The following is a 23,859-nucleotide window of genomic DNA, read 5'->3' on the forward strand; positions in this document are numbered from 1 at the left end:
CTTGACTCCTCGTCTTAGCTTCACTTGTCAGATATGCCATTCTCTTGGATCTGGACTACCACCACTTTCTTATTTATGGCATAAAGTCTCGCTAGCCTTTTTAGCTTCTAAATATCTTTTGCACTCTGTCACCTTTCTTACCTATCTCTGTTGTGGCTTCTCCTTTTGCTCACAGATCAAACTCCTTACTTTCAGATGCCAGCTTCTCCTTTTCTAGGACATCCTGTTCTTCCTCACTTCTTTATTTCTTTTGCAGGCACCCTGGGATCCACCCAAAGAAGTCTTAATTTTCCTACAACAAACTCAATTGTTTTTGCTTACTCTGTTAGCAGGCTTTATTATTTTATTCTCGAGCAAAACTAGACTTCATTATTTTATTCTCTAGCAAAATCCTTCTACTTAGGAAATTAAAATAAGATCTGAGCATTATCCCCTCTCCATAATTCTCACAGAATAGAACATGTACATACTCTAAGTAGTAAGCTACTATTTAGCTGTTACCATATGCTTACAATAATTTCTTGGTTATATATTTGTGCATATCTCTTATGAGATTAATTTTAGCCTGTAAGCTTCTAGAGGGCAGGGTACAGTCAGTTCCATAATTTATGCAGATTCATGCTTTGCCCATACTTAGATTTCTCTTCCATCAAATCCTCCTTTACTTTGGGTTCTTTCCTCCAGCCTTTCCATCTCTCTGTTTTCCCATTTACTTCTATCCCCCTTACTGACATTTCATTCCCTTTCTCTATTGCCTGTTTTTTTCTTTTGTTTCTCTTACTCTGTCTCTGACTCTTTCTTGCTTCCTTCTATTTATCTTCCTTCTCTTCCCTCTACCTCCTTATTTTTCCTTTTCAATTTTTTTCTACTTTTTCCTTCCTCCTCCCTTTTGACCTCCCCTCTCCTTGATTGTTGCTTTTCCCTCTCCTCCTTTTTATCTGTACCTGTACCTTCTCTTTTTTCCCTTCCACGACTTAACGTTTCTTTTTTCTTTTTTTGTTTTAATCAAATCCCTTCTTATTCCTTGCCCTCCTTCTTTCTCCATCTTTCTCCGTACTTTGTCTCCAGCTCCCTTTTACTTTTTTCTCCCTCCCTCCCCTCCCTTAAACTTTTCTCCGTTTGGGCATCTCCTTCCTCTTCCACTCCAGCTGTTCTTTCTTTCTTTTTTTGCTCACCTTCTCCCTCTCCTTCAGTTGAACGCTTGCTATTCTCGCACTCGATCGTGTTTTTTTTCCACTTTCTCACAGTCTTTATTCTGCTTGGCTCCCCTTTCTCCTTAATCTTTTCCCCTTCTCTGTCCCGCCCCACTTGAACCTGCCTCTTCTTCCTCTTTGTCACCTCTTCACTCTCTAATTTTCTCCTTGTCCTCCCTTTGGGTTTTCTCTCTCTTTCTCCTGTTCCAGCCTGCAGTCTCCCGCCGCCGCTCTCTGCCCTGCTGGCTCTCCCTTCCCTTCGCCTCCCCAGTCTCTCTCCCTCTGTGTGTCTCTCTCCCTCCCTCTCTTCCTTTCTCCCTCTCTCCCTCCCTCCTTCCCTCCCTCCTTGCCTGCCTGCTTGCCTGCCTGCCTGCCTGCCTGGCTGGCTCCCTCCCTCTGCCTCTTGTCTCATCTTGCCTGTGTTGTCTGGGAGGGGAGCCCTGCCTCCTCTCCCTCTCTCAGATCAATGCCCTGGCCACTCACTTTCTGATGTTGCACGACGGGAAATGCTTTGAATACTTACGACATGGCCGCTCACATTGATTGCCAAGATTGACAGCACTAACCATCGCCTTCACTTGTTTCAGGGGGAAAAGCCCTTAGTAACCCCGCTCCGCGCCCACCTCCCGGCACCCCGCTCTCAAACTTCTGCCAGCCAGTGAGCCCCGCTCCCGGCCCGGACGCCCCCCGCAGACTCGAGTTAACGGGCTGGGCTGGCTGTGGCGCGGGGGGGGGGGAGGGTTACTCGCCCCCACCCCCACCCCGGGCGTGTGCCTAATTGACTTAGCATCGATCCCCCCCTTTTCTTTTCTTTTTTTCTTTTTATTTTTTATTTGTCTCTTTCCCCCTTTCCTTAATGCCATTGACTTCCGAGGCGCAGCGCACAAGGAGCCCTCCGGTGCGGTACCATCCTGGAGCCCGCCCAGGTAACCGGGACGGAGCGAGCGAGGAAGAGCCGGAGCCAGAGAGCGCGGCCTCTTTGTGCGCTCGCTACCTGTTGGGGCGCCGGAGGGGGATGGGGCCGGGGAGCCAGGCCGAGCCGGGCCTCGCGGCGGCTCCGGCCGCTCGGCGCTCCCGGCTCCGGTCCTCCCCGGCCTCCCCCGGGGCTCTGGGGGCAGTTGCCCGGGCCCGGAGTGGGGATGAGCGGGGAGCGGCGGCGGCCGGAGCAGCTCGGTTCTCCGGACTTCGGCGGGGCGGGTGGCTGCGGGGGGTAGGGGGAGTTGGGGCGGCGGAGGGCGGGGGGGGGGGCTGCCGGGTCTCCCTCCCGGAGAGTTGCGCCCTGTTTCCGAGGAGCTGACAGACCCGTGTGGCGGGCTTCGGTCTTTCTTATTCCGCCCCCCTCCCTCCCTCCCCCCACCCCCCCTTAAGATCCCCGGCCGCGAGAAAACACATGGTCTAGCAGCGGATAACTGTGCTTAAGAAACTAGGGAGAGGGGCAGGGAGAGGGGCAGGGAGAGAGCCAGAGCCGGCCACCCCAGACCCCAGAAAGCTGGTATCGCCATCCCAAGTATCCGGCTGCAAATCTGTCCTTTCTTTCCGGCCCCCTTACCCATCCTTCGGCTCCCCTGCCCGCAAGGATTTGTTTACCTACATGGGAAAGAGATCGATACAAATGATATGGAAAAGAGGTCAGGTGGCTGTGCCTCTCTCCTAAGTCTCCCAGAAGTTTGAGGTAGGTGATTTCGTCCCAGTTTGCCTTCAAGTGTCTAATCGAGGAATAGGACGTAGCTCTCGGTTGTAGTTCCGTGTGTGTGTGTGTGTGTGTGTGTGTGTGTGTGTGTGTGTGTGTGGTGTAGCCAGCTAGCCAGCCAGCCCTGTACGTGCGTGTGTCCTCTGTGTTCAGACTGGACCCCTGGGCGGCAGTGCCTCGTGTTCCCGCCAGAGGGCAGCGTCCGGGGGCTTTGTCAGCCTGGAGCCTTCTTATCTCTCTGCAGGCAGAGGTTTGGAGAAAGTTAGACTGCAAAACTTTCTAACTAATACCACATCCCTGTCGGTGATATTAAACAGTAACAACAATCTCAACGAAACTAAAACCGAGCTTCAACAAAGCAGACCAAGAGACTCACCCCTGGAGAGGCCTATCCATCCACACCAGCAGAAGGGGGGGAGGGAAGATTGTTTTAATTGAGGGTTTGGCCGACTGACGGCTGCAGAGCCTTTCTGGGCTGCCTTAGTTGTAGCCGGAGGTCATGTAAATCGACCTTAAAAGAATGCATAAGCCGTAAATTAAGAGAAAACCCTTTCTCTGGGGCTGATCCGAAAGTAAGTAGACAATACCCAAACCTGGACAAATCGGGCTTTCCGGGTGAGCTGTGAACAACCCCCCCCCTTCACCCCTTCCCAATTACAGACTAAATACAAAAATAAGTTTTCTAGGGGTTTTGTTTTCCTTCAAAGTTTTGAGATGTTTCTCCTCCAGAGTTCATGGGTATAGTTTGCGGAAGCCATTGGTGTTTGCCGGGTAGGAAGGGGCTGGGCTTCTCTGCTTCTTATCACTCTACTTCCTTACTCGCCCCCCCCCCATCGACGCCCCCCTTCCCTCCCCCTCAATTTGGTTTGTAAACTTGGGATGCTGTTTGCGGTTACTATAAGAAATAGAGTGATGTAGCTTCCTCCGGGGTTTATCTGTAGCCAGGTTTGCTTTGAGTTTCTGGAAAACCCGGATCGCTAGAAAATATATGCCTCCCCCTTTTCCCCCCACCCCACTTTCCTCGTGGCCTTAGCCACCTTAGCTGCCTGGACACGGTGCAACCTGCCTCCTGTACGCTTCGCTTCTTCCCAGTTTTCTGGCTCCCCTTCCTCTCTCCTGCCCCCCCTCCCCATCGCCCCCCACTCAATTTTCTGATATTTCATTCATGAGCTACCCTTCCCCCGGAATAAACACACCGAACCCTAAACAAGTCAGATCCAGAATTGGTGGTAATTCTTCTAAGTCCTTCCAGGACAGCTGCCTGCTGATGTTAGAGGAGGGGACAACTCTCCAGTGGCTGCCTCTGGCCGCGTGTGTGTCTGATGGTGGTAGGAAAGGGGGTCCGGCCCGACACATTGACTGCAGAGCAGCTAGGGGCTGGGGCATTTCCCTTCTACCCTCCCTTCCACTTCGAGTTCCCTGCGGGGGACTAAAGCCCGTGGCTCCGTCGCCCGGGGCTTCTGCGGGGCTGCACGCTGCAGCCAGTTCTGCTCCCAGTTCTCCTGGGCTGGGCTAAATTGTGCAGGGCCTCGGGGCCCTAACTGGGGGGCGGGGGAGCTCAGCTCCTCCGGTGCTGAACAGACTGCTGTGCTCCTCGGGGAATTGCTTTCCCTCTCTTTTCTAGAACTGGACAGAGATTGGAAATGGCTTGTGAAAAGGCTGTTAGTGTTGTGTCTGGGCGCCGGGGAGCAGCGGTCTGGGTGCGCGGGGGTTGGGGGGGGGGTGTTGATGGAGAAGGGTACCGCAGAGGCCGGATCAGCCGTGCTCTGGTTGATCTCTGGTGCTGTCCGGTCAACATTTTGGGGCTTTGATTTTTTTGTTTTTGTTTTGTTTTTGAAAGAAAAATGACATGTTTGGAGCAGAGGAGAGGAATTTGTTTCCGGCTATTTTTTTTTTTTGGTTTATTGGAGCATTGGTTAATTTGAAAACCTTCATTTTGTTAAAACGGCCGGACGTTTCAGGTGGTCCGGGAAAGGCCGGCTTGAGTTCCAGCCCCGGGGATCCTTTTTCCTTCCAGGCTACTTTATTCTTCAAGTTGGAGCCTCTGGGCATTCCCCTGGCGCAGACAAGTTCTCCCGGCCGCGCTGCCGGGGGTGCTGCTGGGCCGGCGGAGGGCTCAGACTGCAACCAGTTTCCTAGTCAACTGTGCCCTCCCAGTGCATTCCAGCCTCTCGGCGGCCGCCGCTGTGCCCTCCGAGCCCGGGCCAAGGCTGCTTCATTCGCACTACTTTCGCCGGCATTGCTCACTGTCTCCTGCGGGCTTTGCGCTTAGGCTGGAGGGGGTGTGGACGTCTCCCCCCCCCCCCCCCGCACCTTCTCCCTTTGGTGGGTCTCAGTTTGCATTATCATCCGCTCATTATAAATAGTAACCCATACCTAGCATTTCATTCTAGTACCAAGAAGAAAAAAACACCACCACCCACTACCTAGCCTATTTATAGGAGGTGGATTTTAGGGGAAAATAATGAGGTCAGCGGCTGGGGCTCCAGAGTGCCCGGAGGGAGCGGGCCACCTGGCAGGCACGGCTTGTGTGCCCGCCTCCCGGCCCGGCCCGGCCCGCTCCGGCCCGACCCGATCGTCCCGGTCCCTGCCGCTGCCCACAACTTTGTTTCCCCAGGCCACACTCTTGCGCTGAGTGTGACCGGACCGCGTGTGGGGGGGAAGCGGGTCCCGGCCGGCCGGCCGGACTGGCGGGCGGGCGGGCGGGCTGGCCGGTGCGGGCGCAGCTGATCCCGCGATGGCATTTTGTTTTGAACAGTTGCTGGGGCTGACTATTCCTCATAAGGTAAGGTGGCCGTGGGCTGTCCAGGACCCAAATGCCACGTATATAATTAGCCTGCGCACTCAGCACATAGTCCCCTGCGCCCCCCGGCTAGAGCTGCGAGGGACTTGGGGCCGGCCCCTTGCGGCGGGTCCGGTTCGCTCCGACCGGGCCGGCCACGCTGGGCACCGGGAGAGCCACCGGCCGGGCCAGGCTCGCCGGCCCGCTTCCATCCTCCTTTACCCCCCCACCCCGGGCAGGGAAGAGCCCCGGGGAGGAGGAGGAGGAGGAGCGGCTCAACTTCCAGCCGGGTGGGCAGCGGACCTCGGCCCGGTCCAGGTTAAAAGACGGAAGAGGAGAGAAAAGAAATAAAAAGCGAAACAGCCCGTCAGGAAGGAGGTGTCCTTCCTCCCAGCTCGGGCCAGTCCCGGAGAGCGGGGCTGCCGCTAGCTAAAAGCCCTGGGACTTCCCCGCAGGCAGCCGGGCGGGCGCCTGGGCAGTCCGAGGGGCTGGGGAGGGCCCGACTTGGAGCTCCCGGACTTAGCTGGGGTGCGCTCCCTGCCCCTCTCCCTTCGCGGTGAATCCCCTGCACGCCTTCCAGACGGGGCAGGACAGGCGAGCCGGCACGAGCTCAAGGCGGCCAGCATCCCAGGAGATGCGCCCGGAGCCGGCGGGCCCCTGTCCCAGTAAATCTCGCTGTCCTGATTGCCGCATCAAGTTTCCCCCTCGAGGCCGAGCGGGTGCGGCCAGTGTGGGGCCGGGGGAGGGGAGGGAAGAAAGGCTGCGAGCCTGCTCGGGGCCGCCTCGGCTCCCACATCGGCCTCGAGCCTTCCCTCCTCCTCCCATTGTCCTCATTCCCCCCATTCCTTAACCTCAGTCCCACTCCCCGGCCTCCTTGGCACGGGGGGAACAGCAGCTGCTTGTCCCCATTGTCCCCACCCAGCCTGGTGGCCCTGGCTCTCCCCAGGCCCGGGGCCCCGCCCCCTTTAGTTTCCAGCCTCCGGGGTCTGACCTAGGAGTAGTTTTCTGTAACCGTGACCGTGACCTTTGGCGGGTCACTCGCTTCAGGCACCTTGGAAAGAGGGCCAACACTTTGGCTTGCCCTTCCCCTCCTTGCTTGAGTTCCTCTAAGTGTCTAGGCCACACTTCCCGAGCTCCTGGTGGTTCTCTGTGCGTTCGTGTGTCTCCCCTTTCCGCTCTCCCCCCTCCCCATTTTAAAAGGGGGAGCTATAGGGACTGGCCTTTCTCTCCACTGCTAAGGAAGATTGCAGTTAAAATAGAGGGACAGTTTACAATGCTAATGGACCAAGGAGCTGCACTCCTCCCTCCCCCATTATAATTTTTATATGGCAGTGAACAGTAAGCAAAAGTTTTCACTGGGATTCTCATGGGCCGGTGAAGATACAGCCAGACATCCATACCACATACGTGTGATGTCTGGGATCTCGTGACAATCTTCCTGTGCCCATGTGAGCCACAGGCACCAGGCTTATGAAGGCCTAATAAATTAGGAGATCGGATCTCAGGTAGTTCCTTGCCCAGTCTGAAAAAACTCCAAGGCATATATGTTCCAGGAGTTAGGATGCAGCTTATTACTACTAAAGCAGGGACCAGAAATGCAGACATCAAATGGTAGGGCCTTAATCCCTTAAGCAAACTGACATCCTTTTTTGCCTCTTTCTCACTCTTGCTAACACCTCCCATCCCCCTTCCCCCTTATTCTTTTAGACACAATGATAAACCTGGGTAATAAAGATACTATACTGATGAACCAAAGACAAGGGAAGGCTTTATATGTGTGTACATATTATATAATATATATGTATATCATATGTTTGGTTTTTTAATATAGCAAAATTTGCTGATATTTTTTGCAGGGGAGCTGTGGGGTGGGGGTGACAATCCTATTACTGCACATTGCATAGTCACTCTATGACATTTATATTGTAAAAACATTAATTTCTGATAAAAACCAGAAATTAATAAAGGAATATCAGATGCCAGAACCTTTCAACTGAAGCTACCATGGATTATATGATTGAAAGTGAATATATCTAATTTATTACATATATTTTTTCTTTAGTTTTAGAAAAGAACGTATTTTTCCCCTCATAAAAACAAAATACTTTAGATACATACTTACCATAACTAGCATTTATGACTTAAAAATGATTTCAGATACATGTTATTTCTTTAAAAGATAAATAATAAATGTTCGTGACATGGTTGTTGTTTCATGTCATTTTCTAGTTTGACCTCTTTTAGGAGCCACTGGGTTATTTGGTATTGATGAAACTGCTCCATATATCCATCTTATATTCAAGGAGTCAGTGAAGTTTTAAATAATTCTCTTTCAATTAGTACAATAGGTACAGAATAAATGAATTTCCTTTTGAACAGGAGTCAGTACACACACTGGCTTTTGCCATCCTTTTTTTATATTGTCTCAACTCTTCATTTTTGTCAGGCTATTTTTCTTCCTCTGAGTTGGAATACTTTTGCTTGCTAGAGAAAGCAACCATAGCAGAATTATATTCAGATTTGTTTCAGCCTTTGTAAACTTCACAGACTAGACATTGCATAAAAGTGAGGTTGCCTGAAAATTGGGTTTATCAAAGAGCTATTTGTTTAAATACAGTATGAGATGCCCATATATCAATTGGCGTTTTTGAAGTCAGGTGAAACATTCCATCAGACTAATGTGTCTGAGAGTACCATATCAGGCACAGACAGGTACTAGAAATGATAAAACACAGATAACCTGAAGCAAGATGATTTACAGATGGGCTGGCTTATCTGCTGTCATGAGGTTATGTGGGTCATATCATTCCATATTAAAATCAATCTTGGTGATTTCAAAATTATTAGGTTATATTGGTTATTTAGAATCAGGGTGAACAGATATGCAGTGGGAATTTTGAGGAAGAGTAAGGGCATATTTTAAAAACCCTTGTCTCTTAGAGCAAGAAATGGATCTTACATCCCTGGATCTGGATTGCTTATTATTTTAAGGAGTGTCTTTCCTTTCCTCTCACTCCCCCCCCTCAAAAAAAAACACCTCAAAAAGAATCAGAACTTGTTAGGCTCCCTTCCTTCACAACAGCCAGCATTCTAAGGACTGTGAAAATACTTAATTCTAAAAAAAAAAAAAAAAAAAAAAAAAAAAGGTTTCTATACCTTATCATGGTTCATTTTTTTTTTAAATGAGAAAGTAAGTCCCATTAGAAGGAAACACATTTACACACATAGTGCATACTTCTCAGTCTGGGGTCCCTCAGTTTTGGTCTGAAAATCAATTATTTTGATATGCATTTGATCAAGAAACTTCATTCCTTTCACAAGTTTCTTATTATATATTAATTATCCACTTATAGGAGCAGTATACTCATTTTCCCAATTCTGTACAAGAGGGTGAACGACTTAATCTCCTCAAATGTTAACTCCATCTCTCAGAGAATTATTTTGCTTAGATAGGGCAACTCAGTTTAATATTTGCCTTTTGGCTTAAACTAGAAGATGTATTTGGAGCTTTTCAGGTGTTGAGCTTTCGTTGACTGTAGTTAAGGCAAAATATCCATGGAAGCTTTGTGGGTGGAGGTCAGAAGATGGGATCTCATTTAAATCTGCTATTGACTCCCTCACCTCCAAACAGGGGCTGGTCTGTTATTCCTCCTATCTGTGGTAGTCTAACATAAGGCAACATGAAACCCTCAAACCTCAGAGATACAGTATTGATTCAGTCCTTAACAGCAAATCCTTAATATCATTGCTCAAAATATCCAACTTTACACCAATATTAGCCATTCTTTTTATAGTGACACCATGCTTAGTAAAAAACTTCTAAGCACTGAGGTCAGGTGTTGAGATTGGATTCTAGTTTATTTTTTATGAATCAGATAAAGATTTCTGTGCATGAGACCATATGTGAAGATGAGAGAACAAGAACATTTCCATATCAAAGGCAATATATCTGAGGCTGCATGGTAATTAAAATGCAGTGGTTTGGACTCTGCACCAGCACTTAGGCAGAGCGTTGCTGGGACCTTGTGCATCATGCAGGCGGTTGCCTCTTGCATACTTCTCAAAATACACTTATAATTTTGTACAAACATTTATGCCAGTCCACACTTTTCTGTGGATAATTTGTATTTCATCCAAACCATTCAAAGTAGAAGTTATTTTTTGAGCTACCCCCTCATTATGGCTTTTGTGCATCAACTATTTTTATTCTGGTTGTTTGTATTTCCTTTTACCAGAATGATAGCTTGTTTATATTCAGAATCTCTTCTTGTTTCTCTGAGACCCCCTCATATATCACTCACATTTTACTCCTTTCTTCAAAAAAAAAATGGCATTTGATTTTGGAAGGGTGGTGCTGGTGCACAATGTGAATTATTTTCTGAGGTTAATTGTCAACATTAGAATCTATTATAAACTAATAAACCATATTAAAAAGAAACCGACAGGGTATACTTAGGCATAGTTCCTTTTGTTTGACAATACAAATACATTCCCTAATCCTCATTTCCATGCATATGATTTCCCCAAACTCAGATTTTTAAAATGAACAGACAAGATTCTCTCAATACCTTCTATCACCTTCTAGCAAAGGTAGTAAGTATATGCTAGACTTTTTTCATGCTATTTTCACATTTAATCCCAAACTTACAAAGAAAGCATTCTTTGGAAATCATAGAGAAATTTTCATTCTAACCCTTTAAAATGTCTCTTTGTCCTTTGATGGGAATTGTGAGTTTGCTCTCTCTCCCCATTATGTTCTGACAGAACACAATAGAACATCAGACAAAGTTTGAGAAAATTAAATAGGCTCAAATGCTAAGTATGGGGGCTATGGGAAAACCAAAGTCCCTTATATTGTGGTCAAACTTTCATACCTAGTAGTCCCTTTTGTAATCAATCTTGATCTTTAGATTAGATTCTCAGTTTGCAATTATATTTGCTTCTTCATGCTACTGTTGGTTTTTTTTTAAATTTCATTTTCTTACTTTGCCATCTCTCATAAAATACTTATGGTCTACATGGGATTGGTTGGTGTGTTTCATCGGTTCCAAGCTTCATTTCCTGGTAAATGGTATTCTGTAAAGCCCTGTGAGATTTTGGGGGGATGGAAGCATAGGTAAATAAAAGTCATCATGTGCTATTATGATAGCCTTTAAAAGGGACGAATATTTTGGAACAAATTGCTTAAACATATTAACTTGATACTGAACAGTTTCTGTCATTGACATAACCTATAAAGGCACATACAATACCTGGTTAATTCAGCATGCATTATAAAATGGTCAGTGTAGTATATAAACTAGGGTTCTGTTTTCTAACCTGGATTTTTGTCTCATGTTCCAGTTTTTCCCTCAATCTTTTCTTTCCTTGAAATTTTCAAAAGATGCCTTCCCAAATACTCTTTTTACCACCTATTGCTTTCAATGACATAAAATTCCTAGCAATTCCAAGGAGTGTTGATTCCCTATGATGAAATTTTAGTTTTTATCTTTCCATTGAAAAGCAAGTCAACCCAAATTTTGTTATGAAGAAGCTTAAGTAATATGTCCACATTGAGACACATTTTTATCTTTCCTTCTATTTTGGTTTCAAGAGGGAGAGAAGAACAAACAGCAAAGATGGTAGCTGGATTAATGATATACAAATAGAACAATTTAAAGTGTATCTAAAACAAAATCAAAAATTCTTAGAAGAGAAAACGACTATGTGGTGATTTTCAAAAACAATTTATTTAGTCTTTGGAATCTGTGAAATATACTTCATTGTAAAAATCCAAGAAGGGGACATAATTCAATTGACTGGCACATACTCTATGCCATACATTTCACTAGGTACCGGGGATACCAAAGGCACAAAGGAGAAATGATGCCTGTCCTCTAAGAGCTTACATGTCTTCTTATTTATGTTTCCTACACTGCATATAACAAAGTTTGCACACAAGATCAAAGAGTTAGATCTAGAAGGGACCTGAGAGTTGATCTGGTCCAATTCCCTCACTCAACAGATAAGGGAACTAAGACCTAGTTAGGTCATATGACTTACTTAAGGTATATAGAGATATTAAGTGGCAGAACCCCAATTCCCAAAATTGGGAAGTTATATTTATTTATATATTTATTTATTTACTACTGCACCATGATAGAAACTGTTATATTGTTTTTATGGTGAAGGAATGAATGAATGAATGAATGATAGAATTATTTATACATGAGTGTCTGTCTTAATTAATTAATTAATTAATGGAATTCTGTTGGGGAAAATATAAGCTGTAGGACTCTGGGCAAACAGGTATTCTGATAGTCAAATCATAAAGTGAAAGAAAGAGGGAGGATAAAATAGTTAATAGGAAAGATAAAAGTTAACTTCTGTGCAGAGAGTTGCTTTGGTTATATTTCAAGAGTTCTTTCCACATATTTTAACTTTACTAATCATAGATAGATCCCTTGTTTCATACCCCATGTCCCATCCCCTACCATTTTTGGGGGAAAAACTCTGTCTTTACAAAATTAGAAAAAGAAAATGAAAGATCTGTATTTTCCTATAATGATAAGAGCCCATTACATCATCAACAGCAACAACAACAAAATAGAACTGAAGTTTTATTGAAAGGAAAAGAGTAAATTTAAAGTAATTTTGAGGTGCGGTTGCAAGTGTTTCTTTTTGTACTTTGCAAAGAAATAATTAAGTAATATTGATTGAGCACCTGTAATGTGCCAGGTTCTCTGTAGAGTGTTACAAGTCTTGTTCTTTCCTTTTAGCAATTAGGTTTCTAAGGTCTGGGGGAAATCACATTGGCTTTGGAGCCTGGAAGACTGACACTTGGCTAGTCTTTTAACCATGGCATTGCTTACCTTCTCTCATCCTCAGTTTCTCTAGTCATAAAATGAATGAATACTATTTACAGTATGTCACAGACTTGTTGTGGTATATGTAATTATATATACACATACATGTATATATTATATATAATATAATATAATATAAAATCTTAGAAACCATAAAGTACTATGTAAATGTTAATCATTATTCTTGCTTTATGAATAAACTATTATCTTGCGTTTAGGGAAGACACCATTAAGGGCTTCTAGTAAAATTGCAAAATGATATCTTCCACTAGAAGAGAATTCCTTATGCTCTTGCCCTGAAAGCAATTACAAAGGGCTAAAGAATTGTACCCCTAGTAACCTTCCTAGGCTTTTTCTGTAGGAGAAGGAACTTCATCCACCTGATCATGTTTTTAGTTTTTATGTAAAGGGAAACCCTCTGTCACCTTACTGAGGAATAGAAATTAGTTTTCTTTTGGGGGCTTAGAAGGACAGTATAGAAGTCTAGATTTTAGAAATTTAAAAAAAAATTGCAGAATCTCTAGGATTGGAAGGGATTTCAAGAGGTCATTTCAATACTCTTCCTTTCTTTTAGGGCTGCTCACATTAACCCATTCTAAATAGATGGGGATCTTTCCTTGTTTTAAAAGCTTGGAAAGTAGAAGATTCTATGAGTTCCCCTGGAAAACTGACCAGAAAACTAGGAACTGTCATTATCAGAAAATTCCTTATATACTGAATTTTTCAGCCCCCTTTTGTCATGCTCCGGTCTTAGGAAGCTGATATTTTTCATTAATTATATGAAGATCCTATGTTAAGGCATCATTCTGTCTTCTATAGGCTAAGTAGATTTTGTTTCTCAAAATTCTCATAAGTCTTCATTTGAAACTTGGAATTTGCCTCAGTCCCTCACATTGAGCTGCTCCATTCATGGATGGATTTGTGATCTGATCCACAGAAATATCCTTGCTTCTGTTGTAAATCACAATCTATCCATGGTATTTCAAACCAAGCCCTTCTCAGCCATATCTTTCTAAAAATCCTCTGAAGATCCAGCCCATACTCTGTAAGTCTTCCTCTGCTTCTTTTAGTACTTAGTACTTCAGTACTTATCAAGTTCAATTCGATTCATGATGTGTGTGTATGTGTGTGTGTGTGTGTGTGTGTGTGTATGTGTGTGTGTATGTAAAGAGTCTAGTATGTTCCAGGAACTGAATTAGGTGATCTGATATCAGATACTATGTGACCCTGGGCAAATTATTTAACTTCTCCTTGTTCTAGTTTCCTCATCTGTAAAATGGGGAGAATGGCATCTCCTTTCCAAAGTAGTATGAGGCTAATATGACATAATATTTGTCAGGTGTTTTGCAAACTTTAAAGAGCTACATAAATGCTAGCTATTATTATTAATAATTATTATTAGAAAAAGTCTCTACCCTCCAATAGCTTATATTCCACTGTTCATCTGTTATTGGTACTCTCCTCTAGAGGACTCCTAAGTACTCTGAATGCCATGGGTGATCACTGCTCAATGAGAATGCTCAAATAATTATTTGGTAACTTTTCTTAAAAATATCACAACATTCTTTTTTCAAGATCTAGAGGAAATCTGCTACTTTGTTGGATGGACCCTCTGTGGAAGAATTAATGAAAGGCCTGGATAAGAATCTTGTGGATATTTATGGGTAGTGAATTATATTATTGGAGGGAATAATCATATCATTGAGGTCATTCTTTCAAGAACCTAAGTATCAGACTAAGGAATATATATCCTGTAGATAAGGCTCAGTTAGGCCTTAGAGGATATCAGGTATTGTCAGGTATTTCTTAGTGCTTTGTGGTGACCATGAGATTGGAATTTCAACTATTGACTGACAACAGTGGTTCCAAAGCACTTCTACTCTTAGCTCTTCCCTTCTCTTTCTCAGTTTTACAAGGGATATAAGACTTGAATCATCTATTCAGGATAACACAAATTGACAGCAGCATTATCCAGGCATTAAGACTGGTACTTACTTCCCTCCCAGTATCAGTGCCAAACAAAATTTGCCTTCTTCTGGGACCTGACTTTGGAGTCTTTCTTACCTGCCTATATGCTGTTGAACTCAGGGTCAGGTATGAATTCACAGGTGCTTTACATCAATGCTTTTTTTGAAAGTCCAGCCTTCCAGATCCCAACACATCAGTGTCAACAAGTACATTGGTTATTGTCTTAGGTTTTATTTCTACCACTTCGGGGCAATTTTCTTAGCCTCTCTGACTTCCTTCCTTGTCTGTAAAATGGGGATAATAAAGGTACCTACCTCCCAGGGTTGTTTTAAACATTAAATAAAATTATATTCACAAAGTCTTTGTAAGCCTTAATGAATTACAGAAATGTTAGCAATTTGTGTTGCTAGCTATATAGTGTTTTTCCAACAATATGGAGATTTATTCTGTATTCTAAGCAGGATTAAAATTGGCTTGAGGCTGAAAAACAGAAAAGAATGTAAGAGCAGGGAATTTTTTTTTTTTTGTGGCATGTTCCAGGTAAAGAATGTGGAGGAGGAATGGGAAGTTGATCCATTGCTCTTGAATCATGAAAGATGTTCTGAAGGAAAAGGAAAGTAGTTATGTGACCTTAGGTAAGCCATCTAACTTTTCTAGGGACTCAGTGTAGCTTGGTAGATAGAACTTTGAACTTGGAGTTAGGAAAACCTGGACTTGAATCCTGCCTCAGAGGGCAAGTCCTGTCATCTCATTCTATCTTGGTTTCCTTATATGTAAAATGGGAATAACAATGGCATCCATCTCATACTTTTAGGATAAGTATGTTGTGGACTCATGTTCTATAATTTGTTATTATTATTTCCTCCTTCAATTGAATGATAGGAGTCCACTAGACAATCTGGAAGTTTCCTCTAACATTAATATCTATGAAGTTGAGTGAGGAGATCCAAAAGCATAAGAATGTTTGGTGAAGGAAACAAGGATAGGGAAAGGGTCTGAGCTCTGAGTCCAAGCACCTTGGAACTGTACACTACAGTCTTTTGAGTGAGTGAGTCTGTGGCTCCAATGCTTGGAGGAACTTTGGATATGCGGCGGAACATTCTTTTACATCCTTGTCAACATACTGTAGGTCAGAAACTGAAATATCACATCCTTGTTACTTTGCTACTTTCAGAGAAGCAACAGCTGTCTGTCAGTGTATGTGATGTGGCTGCTAGCTAGCAGCTTAACCTCCCATTTTTCTTTCTTTGTTTTGTGGTCAGGGACATCTTGAGCAAATTTGAGTTTGAAAGGCACCAGAAATGAGCATAAGTTATTATTTTTCTCAAATCTCGTCAAATAACCATAGCAAAAGGGAGCTTATTAATTTATGAACCAAGGCTCAGTGCTGAGATTTGGTAATATCTTGCAAGTCTCACTATAAATCCATTTATTTATTTATTTGGGTGGGGGGTGAGGGGTGGGAAGCAGCATGGTTAAGGCTGGGCCTGAAGAAAGAACTCTTGTTTGGAAATTTCTTGAGTAGGGTGCTAGCTCTGACTCTGTCAGGGACTTGTTTGATTTTAGGCATACTACCTTCATGGCTCAACTTCTCCATTTTAAAAAGTGGTATAATTCATAGCCCCTCCCTTAGCGAGAGGGTTATTGTAAGAATTAATGAGATCATTTGGCAAAGTAGTTTGAGCTACTTGGAAGAAATTCAAGGTAGTATTATTATTGTAATGATACTGCTGCTGTAGGAAAAAAAACCAAAAAAAACTGCCTATCTCTCCTCATGAATAGATCCTTCTTCCTGAAACAACCCCCTTTCTAAGTCATCTGGAATTCCCTAGTTCCTGTTAGTTTTCTGATTCCTTTTTTCTGAGCTCTGGTAGTCTCCCCTTCTGCCATAGGGGCCAGTTATTGGGTCTCTGGCTGCCTGAAAATTTTGAATTTTTAGATGAGCAAATTAAAATTCACCAAAAAAGAGTTTCAGAGAATGGTTCCAATATATGTGATTTTGTAGCACAGTCATATTTTGTGGCCACATTTTCTGATTACATAGACTCACTAGGGAGCCATTCTGGGAGTTAAGAAGACCTGAGTTCAAATTCTGATTCTAATTAGAATGAGTTTCTCAGCCCCTCCATGTTCTCATGCAACTTGCCGATCAGCCAAAGGGATGGAGGAAATTTTCTCTCCGGGAGTCAGTCGGTCAGGCAAGGTCAGGCAACTAGTAGTCAACATGTCTTCATTCAGGATACTAGATATCAGGTACTGCTAAGTACTTGGGGATATCAAGAAAGATAAAAAGAGTTCCTGCCCTCAAGGAACTCACATTCTTTTTTTTTTTTTTTTGAATCAGAAAGTCAATAATTTATTTTTTTTAAAGATTTTATTTGAGTTTTACAATTTTTACCCTAATCCTACTCCCCCCCCCCCGCCACAGAAGGCAATTTGCCAGTCTTTCCATTGTTTCCATGGTATACATTGATCTAAATTGAATGTGATGAGAGAGAAATCATATCCCTAAGGAAGTAACATAGAGTACAAGAGATAGCAAGATCAGACAATAAGATATCAGTTTTTTTCCTAAATTAAAGGTAATAGTCCTTGGTCTTTGTTCAAACTCCACGATTCTTTCTCTGGATACAGATGGTATTCTCCAATGCACAGAGCACCAAATTGTCCCTGATTGTTGCATTGATGGAATAAGTAAGCCCATCAAGATTGAACATCACCCCCATGTTGCTGTTAGGGTGTACATTGTTTTTATTTTGGTTCTGCTCATCTCACTCAGCATCAGTTCATGCAAATCCCTCCAGGTTTCCCTGAATTCCCATCCTTCCTGGTTTCTAATAGAACAATAGCGTTCCATGACATACATATACCACAGTTTGTTAAGCCATTCCCCAATTGGAGGACATTTATTTGATTTCTAATTCTTTGCCACCACAAACAGGGCTGCTATGAATATTTTTGTACAAGTGATGTTTTTACCCTTTTTCATCATCTCTTCAGGGTATAGACCCAGTAGTGGTATTGCTGGATCAAAGGGTATGCACATTTTTGTTGCCCTTTTGGGCGTAGGAACTCACATTCTAATAGGAGAGACAACATAGAAATACAAGGGACACATTAGATATAGATAAAAGGGAATCTCACAGAGAGGCACTAGCAGCTAGAAAAGAAGCACTAGCTTTTGTAGAAAATAGGATGCATGCTAAGTCTTGAGGGAAGCCAGGGAAATTAAGAAGTAGAGGTAGGGATGGAGAGCATTCTAGGAGTGGTCGATTAGTCAGGCAATGGGCATTTATTAATCACCTGCTGTGTACCAGACTCTGAACTATGCACTGGTGGTACACAAGGGCAAAAGATACACCCTGCCTTTTAGGGGCTCTCTATATAAAAAGGGAGACAACATGCAAACAATCAAGCTACATACAGGAAAAATAGGAAATGATCTACAGAGGGAAGGCTCACGAATGAAGAGGGATTGGGAAAGAATTCCTGTAGAAGGTGGGATTTTAACTTGAACTTTGAAAGGAGCCAGGGGAACCAAGAGGCAGAAATAAGGAGGGAGAGAAGTCTAGGCATGGGTGAAAACCAGAAAAAATGGCTGGAGCTGAGAGATGGAGGGTCTTATTTGAGGAACAAAGCTTTGTGGGAGCAAATATTATGTGGGGAAATGAGCATGTCCATCAGTCAACAAAGCATTTATTCATCACTTATTATTTACTAGGCATTGCTAAGCATTAAGGAAACAAAGAAAAGTAATAAAATAGTTCTGTCTGTAGGTAGGGTGTGATCTGCTGGAGTACGTGATGTCCAAATGTAGACATCCAAGATATATGCAGTATACAGGAAGGTAAAGCAGGAAAGCACTAGCAGTGGGAGTTGGAAGAGTGACTGGGAAGCAGGGGGCCAGGAAAGGTCTTTTTCAGAAGCTGGAATTTGAACTGAGTTTTGAAGAAAACCAGGAGATGGAGGATAGGAGAAAGAGGGGATGCAGGCAGTAAAAAGACCGAATTGGAAGTCTGAGGATTGTGTGTGTGTGGAACAACAAGTAGGCCAATGTACCTGGATTGTAGAATCCATACATTCAGTCAAATGAAAGAGTTTAGGAAGGATCAGGTTGTAAAGGACTTTAAATGCCAAAAATAAGGTTTTTATATTAGATCCTGGAATTAATAAGAAACCACAATTTTTGAGTGGGGGGAGAGTGAGATGCCAATGAAGTCACTGGTCCAGACTTCCTTTCCCTATCCCAGATTTCCTCCCCCCCCCCAAAAGAGCCTAAGCAATGGCATGGCCAGGAGAAACTGAGCTACTGCAGGTTCTCTGTCTCCTTCCGGCTTTTTCTATGATTTTCCTCACCAGGGCCCTGACTAGCAGGAGCCCTGCTGTGTTGATAATGCCACAAAACACTGATGAAAATTAGAAGGCAATAGAGTTTCCAGTGCTGAGAAAAGGAGGAAAGAAAAAAAAGACAGCATAGATAGAACAGTTCTATTAAATAGTTTTAAAAGATCACTTATCATTGTATCCTATTAGCAATGATGCATCTTTTTGGTCCAGAGTACATTTTCCTTTAATGTTGTAAGATGAGTTCTTTAACAATAAGCCAGACCCCCAAACAAAAAAGAACAAATATTTAAATTCTGAGACAATATAGTAGCTGGATATAATGCTTTCTTAATATGGAGCCCAGGCATATCTGTTAACTAAGTTTCAGGAAGCTTTTGAAGGCTGAAATTTGTAATGGATAGAGATTTTAATATCATTAAATTTCTTAGTTGTCCAATTTTACCATAAAAAAATGATTCCTGAAAATAGATGGGCTGATTTCTTCTAAAAATTAAAAATATTTTAATTCTAGAATCTCTAAAGCTATACAAAGTTAAATTTAAATTCTTTGCGATGGACTGCTTGTCTCAAAATGATGCTGTTCCATTATCCATTTTTTTTAGGTTTTTTTTTTTTGCAAGGCAAATGGAGTTAAGTGGCTTGCCCAAGGCCATACAGCTAGGTAATTATTAAGTGTCTGAAGCCAGATTTGAACTCAGGTACTCCTGACTCCAGGGCCGGTGCTCTTTTCACTGCACCACCTAGCTGCTCTCGCTATCCCATCTAAAGAAAATCGTCAGTTTCTCTGAGAATAGTCAGGCCCTTCTGCTTTGTATTTAAAGGGCTTTGTAGCCAACCAGAGATGTTCAGAGAATATTGTATGGCATATGTTATAAACTAAATATATGATTATATAATAAAAGCAAGTACTGTTTTTATTTGTGTCTGACCCAGTGGTTAAAGTGTTGGACTTGAAGTCAGGAAGATTGGGTTCAAATCCTTCCTCCCACACTTATTAGCTGTGTGGCCCTAGGCAAGTCACTGAAATTCTTTGGGTCCCAGTTTTCTCATCTGTAAAATGAGTGGGTAAAATGAGAACCTGCCAACTCTAAATATATGATCTATACTTTGTGCTTGGATCACCCATTTTCTCTCCTATTTGTTCTGATGTCTTGACTCACATGATTACCACTCCAAGTCTGATGGGATCATGAGATTCTGAATTTTTCAGATGAGGAAAAAGAGGCTCAGAGAACTTTAATGACTTGCTCAGATTATACAAATACTAAGTGGCAGAGTTGGGATTATGAATCCAGGACCCCTGGATCAAAATTCAGCCTTCTGTCCACTTAGAGTCCATCAAATCCAACCACATTTGAACAAGATTTCTCTCAATAATATATGACATGAATGCTCATCAAGTGAGCTCCAGGAAGGAGAAATCCGTCCCTTCCCAAGGCAACCCATTTCACTGTGGAAGAGCTATGATTGTCAGGAAGCTTACACTTAGGTCAAGTTGAAAACCTTTCTATAAAATCAGTCCCTTATTTCTAGTGTTACCATCTGCAAGCAAAAAGAATTCTACCTTTTCTTTCATATGATAACCTTTCAAATCCAGAAGGCAGCTCTTATAAATTCTTTAAAGCTGAGCCTTCTCTTCTTCAGGGCTAAATTTCCTTATCTTCTTTAGCCAATTCCTATATGGTTTAATCTTGAGGTTCTCCACCATCCTCATTGTTCTTACACTGGACATTCTCCTGCTCATCAGTAACATCCTAAAATGTGGTACCTGGTACTCCACACAATGTTGACTGACCAGGGCTGACACATCATATGCCTAACCAGTGTTTGTTGAATTACTTTGAATTGAACTGATATCAGATGGGTAGAGTATTATTACACTTGGGTTGGGGGGTTGAGGGAGTTGTCAGATAATTCATCCTCCACCACCTCAGAGATCTTCCATAACGAGCAGATCTGATGACATCCTTCCTCTGTTCAAAAACCATCAGTGATTCACCACTGACTACTTGATGAATAATCAACTTTTTGACTTTGGCATTCAAAGTCTACCTTTCTAGTCTTATTTCCAACCAAATTGGAATAATCATGGTTCTGACTTTTTATGTTTCTAAATCTTGGGGTATACCATGCTTTCCTCTGGAATGAAAGAATGAATGATGAGGATGTTTGGATGGATGATATATGAATAATAATGTCAATTTATATAAGTTTAAGGCTTACCAAGAACTTACATATATTATCTCATTTGATCCTCATGACAACTATTTATTGTAAGGAATATTATTATTTCCATTTTGTAGATTAAGAAATTAAGGCTGAAAGAAGTTAAATGACATGCCCAGGATCATACAGTTGAGGGAGGATTTGATCTCAGGTATTATTTTTTTTGGCAAGGCAGTGGGGTTAAGTGGCTTGCCCAAGGCCACACAGCTAGGTCATTATTAAGTGTCTGAGGTCGTATTTGAACTCAGGTATTCCAGACTCCAAGGGCTGGTGCTCTATCCTCTGTGCCACCTAGCCATCCCAATCTAAGGTATTCCTAACCCTCACACTCTATCTACTGTGCCACTTAGTTGTCTCTCACCCCTATTTCTGCCTACATTGAAATCATTTCCCTCCTTTACGTTTTAATAGGTTCTGCTTCCTTCATGAAGCCTTTCCTAATTCTCTTGCTCACCTTTTCACCCACAGCTTCCTCTTTGAATCTTTCATGTCTTTCTGTTGGACCTCTCCTATGCCGTATCTCATTTTCTAACATGTCATACATCTACTTCTGTAGATAGCTTATGAGTGAGAGATAACAAGCCATAGTAGAGAAAAGTATTGCATGTGGAACAAGGAAGACCTGTGTTTACATCTTGCCTCAGCAACTTACTAGCTGTGTCTCTTTAGGTAAGTCACCTCACTCAGCTTCAGTTTTCTCATCTGGAAAATGAAGATAATAGTGCTTCCCTTCCAGAATTGTTGTGAGACTCAATTGAGACAATGTATTCAAAGATAAGTCAAGAAGTATCTATTAAGCACCTCCTTTGTCCCAGGCATTGTGCTTAGCAAGTTAGAAACCTTTAACCTACATAAAAAGAAGCTATTTTTATTATATCACATTTTCTCCATTGGATTTCAAAGCTCTTAGAGGACACGAATTAAGCCTTTTTTTCCTTCTTCTTTGTGTCTTATAGTGCCTCCAAGACAAGTAATATATATTTATGAAATTGTTAATTGATTATGTCTGTAACCAACAGCATAGAGTTACTCAAAGAATAAATGCTTTAGGTGGGTTGGGAAGGTGTCTATATTTTCAAAAGTTATTTTCAGCATTTGCGATTTACTTTTTCTAAGGTAGGTATAGACCTAAATTTGGGGGGTCTAGTAAAATTGGGCATCATTAATTCTTATATATGGAGTGGCCAGAGAACCATTGACAATTCACTTTATATATAATTACAGCTATGTTACAAAAAAGATTTAATTTAAAACCAAAGTTTAAAACTAAAGTTATTTTTGGCCATCCCTGGGCCTTATTCCTAAATAGCCAGGAGAACCATCCCTGTCTTAGTTGTAAACTTGGGGCTTTCATTTCCCCTGGCTTTACACATGGAACGCTCATTAATGTCACCAGGCTCTAGGTCTATAAAATGGAGAGGAAAATGCCTCCCTTTCTGGTGTCTCTTCAGACTTTTTTCACTTTCACTTACTTTACTTCCTCATTTTGGGTCTGTTACTATTTTCCTCACTCCTCTTTGTATACTGCTTGGTTTCCTAGGTTTTTTCTTCTCCTCCTTTTAATAAAGTAGGACATTCATGGCTACATCCTTTTCTTTAAAATAAAAAAAAGTGACCATGATGATTTTTACTTTCAGACCAGCTCAGAAGCAAATTTAATTCTCAAATCACTTTTAATTAAATTTAGTTGGGGTATAGCTTAAATTATTTGGTTACCCTAAATGACATCAGCTGAAGATTTAATCATTTATTTAGATTTAATCATTTGCTGTTATGATTCATTTCATAAATTACTGTTAGGAATAGTTTGCTTCAGTGTCTTACACAGTAGTTTTGCAGGTTGGATTTTTAAAATTTGACTGTGTGAAAATTTCTCAGTGCTAAGGGTCAAGGTGGAGAGACTTGAAAGAAGACAAGAGGAGACAAGGGCCTTCAATGTCCTCCCTGCATGTTTTTTAACTGAAAAAACTTAGTCTCAAAGAATGGAAGTGACTTGCTGCTTGACAGAAGCAGCTCAGTGGTTCATTGACTAGAATGTTGGTCCTGGGGTTAGGAAGATCTGAGTTCAAATCCCATCTCAGATATTTACTAACTTTGCGACCTTGAACAAGTCACCTAGCCTCTATCTGCCTTAATAGTCCTTATCTGAAAAATAGGAATAATAGCAGCACTTACCTCACAAGGTTGTTGTGGTAAGGATCAAATGAGGTAATATTTGCAAAGCATTTTACTAACCTTAAAATGCTGCATTAATATGAGTGATTATTACTATTACTATTATTATTGTTATTATTATTATTGCCTGGTAGCTAGGCAGTGAAAGGTTTGAGATGTGAGGAGAAGACACAGAAGATAACTATCAGCATCTGGTCTCCAGCCAGCCCTGGTCTTTTATCTCTTTACTTAACCTCTGGTCTTGTCAAAGGTCAAATTTCCTTGAAAGAGTAATGCACAGGTCTGTTCATGTTGTTCTCCTTCTGTGGCTTATGACTCCTCCTGAAAGAATATCCCCACACCTCAGCATTGACAGCTCTCCAAATAGGACTGTAGCCCATCTTTAAAGCCTCATTTCCCATGATTCTAACCAAATGAGACTACTAGTTGTTCCCCAAACTCAACATGTTAAGTTCTAAGTATTCATGTAGTCAATCCCTGGTATCTGGAGTGCCTTCTCTTCATATCAGAATCCTTTTTATTCTTCAAAGTTCTACTCAGGGACCACATTCTCCATAAAACTTTCCTTGATCCCTCTAGATTTTCCTATAGTGTTTTCTTTGGGATCTATTCTTTGCTATCATCCGTCCCTTC

The 23,859-nt window shown here is 42.4% G+C and overlaps 1 protein-coding gene across 2 annotated transcripts in view; it reads left to right on the forward strand.

The window, feature by feature from the left end:
* Nucleotides 1–1,967: 1,967 nt before the first annotated feature.
* Nucleotides 1,968–23,859, forward strand: part of SOX6 (SRY-box transcription factor 6) — a 640,189-nt gene continuing 618,297 nt past the window's right edge. The window contains exon 1 of one of the 2 annotated variants that reach the window (XM_074230208.1): nucleotides 1,968–2,119. The gene's annotated coding sequence lies outside the window, so the exon portion shown is untranslated. Of the gene's footprint in view, nucleotides 2,120–5,613; nucleotides 5,669–23,859 lie in introns of those variants that run through there. The other variant, XM_074230209.1, reaches the window with a different exon arrangement.

This window comes from Macrotis lagotis, chromosome 3, assembly GCF_037893015.1.
Source record: "Macrotis lagotis isolate mMagLag1 chromosome 3, bilby.v1.9.chrom.fasta, whole genome shotgun sequence".
NCBI lineage: Eukaryota > Metazoa > Chordata > Mammalia > Peramelemorphia > Peramelidae > Macrotis > Macrotis lagotis.